The sequence below is a fragment of the Polypterus senegalus genome, unplaced genomic scaffold, assembly GCF_016835505.1.
Source record: "Polypterus senegalus isolate Bchr_013 unplaced genomic scaffold, ASM1683550v1 scaffold_4361, whole genome shotgun sequence".
Classification (NCBI taxonomy): domain Eukaryota; kingdom Metazoa; phylum Chordata; class Cladistia; order Polypteriformes; family Polypteridae; genus Polypterus; species Polypterus senegalus.
Genome location: NW_024380507.1, coordinates 20137 through 28798, shown reverse-complemented (window position 1 = coordinate 28798; position 8662 = coordinate 20137).

Sequence of the window (8662 nt, the reverse complement as noted above, 5' to 3'; positions counted from 1 at the left end):
TCGGGTAGGTTTCTTAGGTTTTCCATTCTTGGATCTCTTTTCTTTTTTTTGGCCCCTTCTATGTTTATATGTGCTTAGATATACTGTAGCAGTCCCTCTGGGCTGAATAAATACGGGATATCTCAGGATAATAAGCAAATAATATGAAAATAACACCCCCAAGCTGAGCCCCATTTCAGACGCCCATCTCTGTATCAGACGAGACCCAAAAAAGCCCAATTGGTATCTTACCATATCAGCCATTTTACCTTTTCTTATTTAATGCCATATTTATTATGTAGCTCCTATGTTTTATCATCGGCTTTTTCTATATTTTGGGAATCTTTTAAATCTGTTTTCTTTTTGTTTTTATTATTACTTTTCAGCAATTTCTCACTTTTGGGACCCCAATAAAACAAAAAACAGCTATCTTTTTAAATATTTTTTCACGGGGAAAATGTGGAAATATGATAATTGGAATTATTACTTTACCAGCAAACTTGCCCTCCATAGTCAAGTTTCTTAATCTCCAAAACCCTGTTTCTTATTTATATTCTTTAACATTTCCTTCCATTGTTTCTTTTCTATATTATCTTTCCCTAGTATTACCCCCCAATATTTTAACACTATTGAAGAGTCTTATCTTTCCCTCGGGTTTTTTTCCTTCCAGTTGCCCCATAACACACACTCACTTTTCCCCTTTAAGTTCAGTTGTGATCCTGATGCCCCGAAAATGTTTCTGTATGTTCAATTACCTGATTTATGCTGCTAACATCCCTAACTATTATGCTCACATCGTCCATATATGCACATACTTTAATTTGTTGCCCTCCACTTCCTGGGTTTTTAGCTCCCTATACCTTGTTCCTTCACCAGATTTAATGCAATATATTATAAATAGAACTGTTGATAAGGGACACCTTTTGCCTTACCCCCTTTTCTACTTGTATTTCTTCTGATAACTTATTATTTACTTTAATTCTACTTGATTCCTTTATACCCCGTCTTTACCCAAATTTTAGAAATTTCACTGGAAACCCCAACTATCTATAAAATCCTCCACATATATTCATGGACCACTTTATTGAAGGCCTTTTCTAAATCTAAATTGATTATCCCACATTTCCATTCTTCTTTCTTGCATTAAAATATGCACCTCTAAACACACACAAATTTTCTAACGACTTCTACCTGACACTACACATGCTTGTTCCTCTTTTATCAATTTTCGCTTTTTATTCTATTTGCCAAGACTTTTTGTTAATATTTTGTAGTCCTGCATAATAGTTGTATTGGTCTCCAATTCCTTATGTCGACCATCTATCCTTGTTTTGGTATCAACGTATTATGCCCTTTTTATTGTCTCTCGTCATTTCTCCATCCCTTACAATTTCCAAAATAGACTCTGCATATCTTTTTTATTAAACCCCCAAAAAGTCACATAAAATTCTATGGGTAGACCGCTATTCTGGAGTTTTGCCCCTACTGCACATTTTAATAGCTTCCTCCAACTCCTGCATTTCAATCTCCCACACAGCCTTCCCCTTTTTGTTCCTCTTAGCTAGCTTCCCCTCTTCCCTTTGCTATAGTTTTCCTCCCGTTTGTTAATGCACTCATAGTTAATTTCTTTGTTTTCATATATTCCCCTTTTTTAAAACGTTGTTATAATGTCCAAAGTATTTATTTCCTCTCTTAACCCGCCCGCCTTTATCCAGTTTTTATATTCGCTTTGTTCTTCTCGCCTTTATTTTCTTGAAAAAAACCCAAAAGCATTTTTCTCCTTCTTCTTGTTCTCTAACCCTACTTTGAAACTTTATTTTTCTTCTTTCTTCCTGTATACTTCTTCCGTTCTTTAATTATCCTTTTTCTCTACAGCCTCATCCCAAGACATCAAACCTATACAATTTTTTCCAGTTTATTTTGTAAAACTTGTATTTCTTCTTTCTCCCTCTACTCTTTTCATTATCTTTCTTCTGAAAGAAAGCTCTTGTGTTTTTCATTAATTCCCCCCATTCCTTTTGGCTCCCACACCAACCTTTTTAAAAATTTCCACTCTTTTTATAATATTGCTTATACTGTTTTTGAATTCCTCTTATCTTCCAACAACATTACATTTAATTTCCAAAGAAAGTCTGTTGATTCCCTCTTCGCTCCCCTTTTCTTACTTCCACCTCTAACATTAAATGGTCCGAGAAAAAAATGGCCCTCAGCAAACGGGCTTTGAGTCAAAAGTTTTGCAACCAATACATATTCAGTCCTAGACAATCTTCCCTCTTGTTCCCTCCATGTATCTCCTTTCACTCCTTTTCAACGCCTGGAAGGCATCTGTCATTTGACAATCCTTTATAATTTCATTTAATTTTCTTGCTGTTCTATCCAATTGTTGCCCCTCTGCTCTGGATCACTACACAATTTAAGTCACCCACCACAATTAAATTATTTTCAGCTGCCATTGCTATTCCAATAATCTGGGAAAACCTCCATCCTCTGGGCAGTTACTGTTGGAGCATAAATATTAATCAGCTTGACTACATTGTTTCCTATTGCCAAATGAACTTTCATTAGTCTTCCCATGACTATTTATTTATTTCTTCATATTTTTGATTTCTTTTCCCTTTTCATTTTATTAAAACCCCTAACCCTGCATTTTTATTTCCATTCGTCCCTAAAAAGACGGACTCCCCCCCTTTCCAACTCTCTTCATACTCTTTATATGATCCTTTAAAGGGTATGCCACTTTCCCTGTATACACACTATGTCTACTTTTTAAACTACTCGGGAAGGAGAACACTAATTTTTTTCCTCTCTTTCTTTGAATGCTCCTTCATTCAAAGTAATTTTTTTATCTTCATTTTTTTTTTTAAACATAGTGTAGTCTACCTCCCTCCTATTTTCTCTTTTAGTTACTATGGGGAATATTTTTCTTTGGTTTTGCAGCTTTCTCTTTTTTTCCATTCTTCTACTCCTTCATCCTTGTCGCATACAAACTTCCATATCCTTTGCCCCAAATACAAGGAGCTAAACACCATTCCTGCACTTTTCCCCACCTTCGCTATTTTTTCAGGACTAACTGGTAAATAAATCTGACCCCGTTTTTTGTAAACTAGTTGACTTGCATTGCTTCTTTATTTTCTTTTATTTTTCCTGACCTAAATTTTCTACCAGTCCGCTGCGATGATTGACACAGAATTGCGCCCACTTAATATTTCCATAATGTCTCCTTATGGAATAGAATATTTTGCGATGATTGCTCCAGTCTCTTTTCTACTATTGTAGTCTCTGTCTTATCTCCTAAAAGGCTAAGAAGTTATTTTTCCATTACTCTTAAATTCTTTCTTCTTCATACTTCTACTCCTCATTCCTGCAGACTTTATGACCTCTATTTTGTCATCCTTCCTCTTCTCTGCTCCTTGCAAACTTTCACTTTTAGTTTCTTCCATTTCTCTTTCTTCCTTGACCTTCATCTAAAAGTGCTATCACCTTCTCCCTCATTCCCCCCGTTCCTCTTAACTATGTTGGCATAGGAGACCGGACAATCGGGAAATATCCTGCCCACATAGATTGCATTTTATCGGTTTCCCCTGCATTCCTTTGTACTATTTTCCCTCCTCTTTACAATTTCTGCATCTAATTATCTCGACTCCACTGCTTAGTTCTTCGCCTACATCTTCTACATACTTGGGGGTTGGCCTGGGTAAAAACGGCCCCCTCACTGTCCCAATTTTATAACTGGAGGCAAATGTCTCACCTTTTTGGGTTTCATCATTTTTTCTCAATACCAATCAAACCTATATAACCCATTCTTTTATGCCATCTTCATCTGTCATCTGCATACTTGGATTTAACATCACAATATTGTAAGAGGGGGCGGCTGCCTGCAGTTAGGGAGACCAGGTTCGCTTCCCGACCTCCCTAGTGAGTTTGCATGTTCTCCCTTTCTGCGCGGGTTTCCTCCGGCCCGGTTTCCTCCCAATCCAAAGCATGCAGGTTAGGTGGATTCATTCCTAATTGGCCCCCTAGTGTGTGCTTGGTGTGTGGGTGTGGGGTGTGTTTGTGTGTGTCCGGGCGGGGGTTGGCACCCTGCCCAGGATTGTTCCTGCCTTTGTGCCCTGTGTTGGCTGGGATTGTCCCAGAGACCCCGTGAATTCGGGTTCAGCGGGGTTTGACAATGGATGGATGGATGGATATTGCAAGAGCCCAAATTGAAATATCCTGGATTCTGACCTCTGTATACATAATAACATTTAATTTTTTATCCAACCCATCACTTAATGGGGAAGATTAAAAATCTTCCCAAAACTGGATTATCATCTTTTCTCCTTTGCTCACAGTTCTCAGGACACTTATCATATAGCCCCTATTCTGAACACCACTTCAAAAAAGGGTCTTTTCCCGGGAACGGGAAAAGGTAGTCAATCTCACCCGGGATAAAGTAAGATCCTCTGCAGCACCTCATTGCTGAAGTGTCCTCGATCCATTTGTCCTTTCTTTAACTCAATCAACCACGTTTCCCCCTTCTCCCCATCCACAAGTATCCGGGAAACAGGTCTCCCAGACGCCCCAAAATTTTTGATCCATGGTTGGTCCCACCGCCAAACTGTTAGAGTACAGTGCTTCCGCCATCTTTCACCTGCAAAAAATTTTAATTCTCCGCGACTAAGGGGAAGCAGACAACAGGACGGTGGAATACCAACCTATCCTGTGCTGGATCCGAGGCTGTGGGCGCTCACACCTGACAGAGAAGAACCATATGGTATCCCCTGCCAGGTAAGAACAGATTTTTGAAAAATGTACTTTATTTACAAAATATGTTTTTGGGGAAAATTTTATAAAAACACAGTCTAGTAGTCTTACAATCTATACCAATCTGAAATTCAAATAGAAACACTGTTTTCATGTAGTCTGATACAGTCTTTCACTATACATTACCTACAACACCTTATTTACATATACAAGGGTAATTTGTATACAAAACACAATTTTTACACGCGATATTAAGTGTTTTGTCAATAACCTTCTTTAAATTTTTTCATTACATTCAATACAGCTTTCCCACATTCTATTATTTATTTACAATTTAATGCAGTCTTGATTTTGCTCTGTCTCTGAGGCTTTTCCTCAAAGAGGGGTTTTGGGCCAAGGCTGCAGTAAACATGTTAAATAAACCTCTTGGAGAGAGGTGGTCTTTGCATATCCTCAGTTCTTAAAGGAGTCCAAAATAGAATAGTCTCTGAGAAGACTGTGAATGTATCTGCAGCAGTCCTGGATTGTCATCCTTCCCTCCTGAGGACTAGGGTTCCTGGCACCCATAGAGCGTCCTTCACGCAGCACCATGTGACGCCATAACCTCTGGCGGCTTCCAGTGAGTGGGTCCCCGGGAAAGACATAGAGCACCCAATGGTGCAGAGATTGTCTCTGGGTACCGATTCTTCCAATTCCTTCCAGGGTGTCAAGAGTGACTGTGCCACTGAGCATTCCCAGAAGGGGGCAGTGGCCTTCTTCCCGCTGGATGCACCACGGGAGTTTTCTGTATCTTCACAGATTTCTTGCATGCATAAACGAGCCGAGGGAATTCCCCGCACTTCCATCCACCAGGTCTCTGTGCCTGTTTGTCAGTTCTTTGAGGCTATGTTCTCCCCCGACCACCATGGCTGTCGCTGATGGTAGGGTTCCGATAGTCCGTCGGTCTTTGGATGTATGAGCTTGTAGATGGTCTTTTGGGTTTCCACAGGTCCGGGTTGACTCCCTGAAGTCCGGGTTCCCTTACAGTGGACACATCCGGGAGAACCCAATGGAGTGTCCCGTTTGCAGGGTAGAGCTGTCCCACTTGTTCCAGCCGAGTCTCTTCCCAACTGGCAGGGAGGGGAAAAAACGAGACATGGAGTTCCCGGGCGATCTGATGCTGTAATCCGCAGATCCGCGGATGCAGTTGCAGGCAAAGAAGCCCTGAGGGTGAGGATGTGGGGATGCCCTTCCCCCTTTGGGGTTCCTTGTACATGACTGCCCGCGACTCATCCATCCCGGAGCCCCAGATGAAGTGGAAGACTGCTCCTGGTGATGGCTCTGCAGACAGTGGTGAGGGGTGGCCACGCCTGGGCCGGTACTGCAGGACCGGAGGGATCTCATTCCGGAGCAACTGCGCCTTCCACGGTGAGGTCCCTGAGGCTCCACAGCCCGATCTTCTGCCTGACTTGGCCAGTCTCTCCACGCTTCAGGGCCGCTCCTCTCCTCAAGCGGAGCTGTCCAGGATCTGATAGAGTCCGCCTGATTAAAAGGGAGAGGGTGGAGGGCATCAGGTGCCATTCCCCGAGGAGCACGCTCTGACTTCCCCTGCAGTGACCTGCCCCCAGGCTCGTCCTCGCGCCAGCTCCGCCAGCGCACTCTGGTCTGCATCAGATCACGTGACGTCGCCCAGTAGGGGAGCATCTTTCTCTCGCCTGTCCCGGTGTGGTGATCCCTCGATCTCCGTCTTCCTCTGATCCGTCTCCCAGCTCTTCAAGACACAGAGAGCAGAGAGAGGGCAGCCTTCTGACTCTTGACAGGACCGAAGGGGTCAGTTTCAGCTGTTCACCAGCACCGTGCTGGAGATGTCTCGGCACACAGGCTGATGTACAAACAGAACGTGTTGCCCACTTCGAGACCTCGCAGAGCCTGAAAGAAACTGTGGAGTTTAATTCTGAAATCCCACCAATCGCTACCTTCTGGAAGTGCCGCTTACTCTTCTTCCAAGCGTACGAGCGTCCTTAGCTCCTGCATGACGCCTTCTTTCAGGAGGCTACATCCGTTTCCATGACCCGGCCATGTGGAAAGTTTTGGCTGAGGGATCCCTGGAAGTGAACTGCCCATGGTCTGAGAAGAAGCACGGACCAATGTGTACTTCTCGGTTGTCACTGCTCTGTAGATGAAGTCGATCCGGGAGCGAGCGAGCCGCGGTCGGATCCAGGTGTAGTTGGCGAGCCCGCCCGGTAGTCCCTGCCGCGGTCCGACAGGAAGCTTCCGTCACCATCTCCCTGATCAGCTTGGATGTGGTGTCCAGTCTGGTGAATGTGCCGGAGCTGCCTGTCCTTCTCCCACCATCACCACCGCCCTGGAAGTGGCAAGTTGGGTCCGCAGGGTCTGAAAAGCTCCGCCGCTCTTCCCTGGGAGTGCATACACAGATGAGCGGACAGGCTCCCCGCCCAGCCGTCCAACGCACCAGCAGCCGCGCAGACAAGCTCCTGGACGGAGTCCAGCGTGAAACAGTTCCCTGACAAGGACGGCATCCCTGTAGCCTTGTTCTCAAACCTCCCGACCAGTAGGAGGGGCCATGAGACCACTGTTTGCCCAGGTGGCGGTAGTTTCTGGAGAGTGGGAGGGCACACTCCTGCAGCATTTACATCATGAGTTCTGAGTGGACAGGAAGGTCATCACCATCTGTCTCCCCTCAGTTTGTCCTTGATGCTCCTCACGCTGATGGAAAATAATGAGAGAGTAGCCATCTGTAAGGAGTAAGCTGAGAGGTTAGTGGGCCAGGCGCCCCTAGTCATCGCCTGTCCAGGGCGGGACTCGGTCTCCCGCCCGGTCCTTGATCTGAAGCAGCCGGTTGATCTGTGCCAGGTTGTCCATGTCATTGGGGGCATGCGGGAAAGTTTAGAGCTGCTTTGTCTCCTCGCTTCTTGTTGTAAAAGAGGGGGGCTTTTTCTTCCCTTTTTTTCCCTTCCTTGGTCCCTCCTAGGGTTTTTTGGGACTTCTCCTCTTCTTGTCCGATTCCTGTGGGGGGGGGGGTGGGGGTAGGGCCTGAAGCGGGAGGGGGAGGGGGGCTGCCTCAGTGGGGGAAGGAGGGAGGGTTGAGTGGGAGGGGGGGAGTACTTTGTCTTCCCTCCTTGCCCTTTTTTTCTGATTACCGGGCCCCGTGCGCGGGGAGGGACTTCAGTATCTTTTCCCCATCGGCGCAGATTGGGTTTCAGTCCTCCTATGTGCAGACTGTAAGGGGACAGGGGCTAGGATTTTCTGTCTCTGAGGGCAGTCTTTGAATGTGTTTGGGGCTGTCCAAAAGGGGTTTTAAAGTTTTTTCCGGGGACAGTTTTTTCATCCTCGGCCAGTCACCGGGTTCCTGAAAGCCCCCGCAGTCCTTCCAGCCCCGGCCCATCGCCCACATCTCCCCCGGGTTTTGGCTGGTCGGGGTAGTCGGATTGCCGCCGATTTTTCCCCAAGGAGAAGCTCTGGGGGTGCGGGAGGCCATTTGGAGGGCGTTTCCTTCCTTGACGAGACCAACCGCTACCCCCCTGGATCGGGGTGGGTTCCTCACCATGGTGCAAAACCCCTTCAGGAACGTGGGGTGCCCTTGCCACCCCGATGGTGATTTCTGGGCCCGACTCTCCTTTCCTCTCTGTGGGGGGCCCCCCCCGGGGGGTAAAGGGGAGTTGCATTGCTTTCCTTTTTCCCAGAGTGCTTGCAGACGCAATGGGGGCAAGGGTAGAAGGGCCCAGAGCGAATGACTCTATGCTTAATGTATCTGCTCGGGAGAATCCCTGCCCATACCTTTTTCTTCCCAAAGGTTCTGCACTCATTTCGGGGATCCTTCCTCCACCTTTTTAACCTCAGCACCACCATCGTTTCATCCGGGGTTCCAGAGCGGGGGGGCCTCCTGGAATTTTGGGCTGGAGTCGGGTGAGCTGGGCCTGGGGAAATAGAGGGGCCAGAA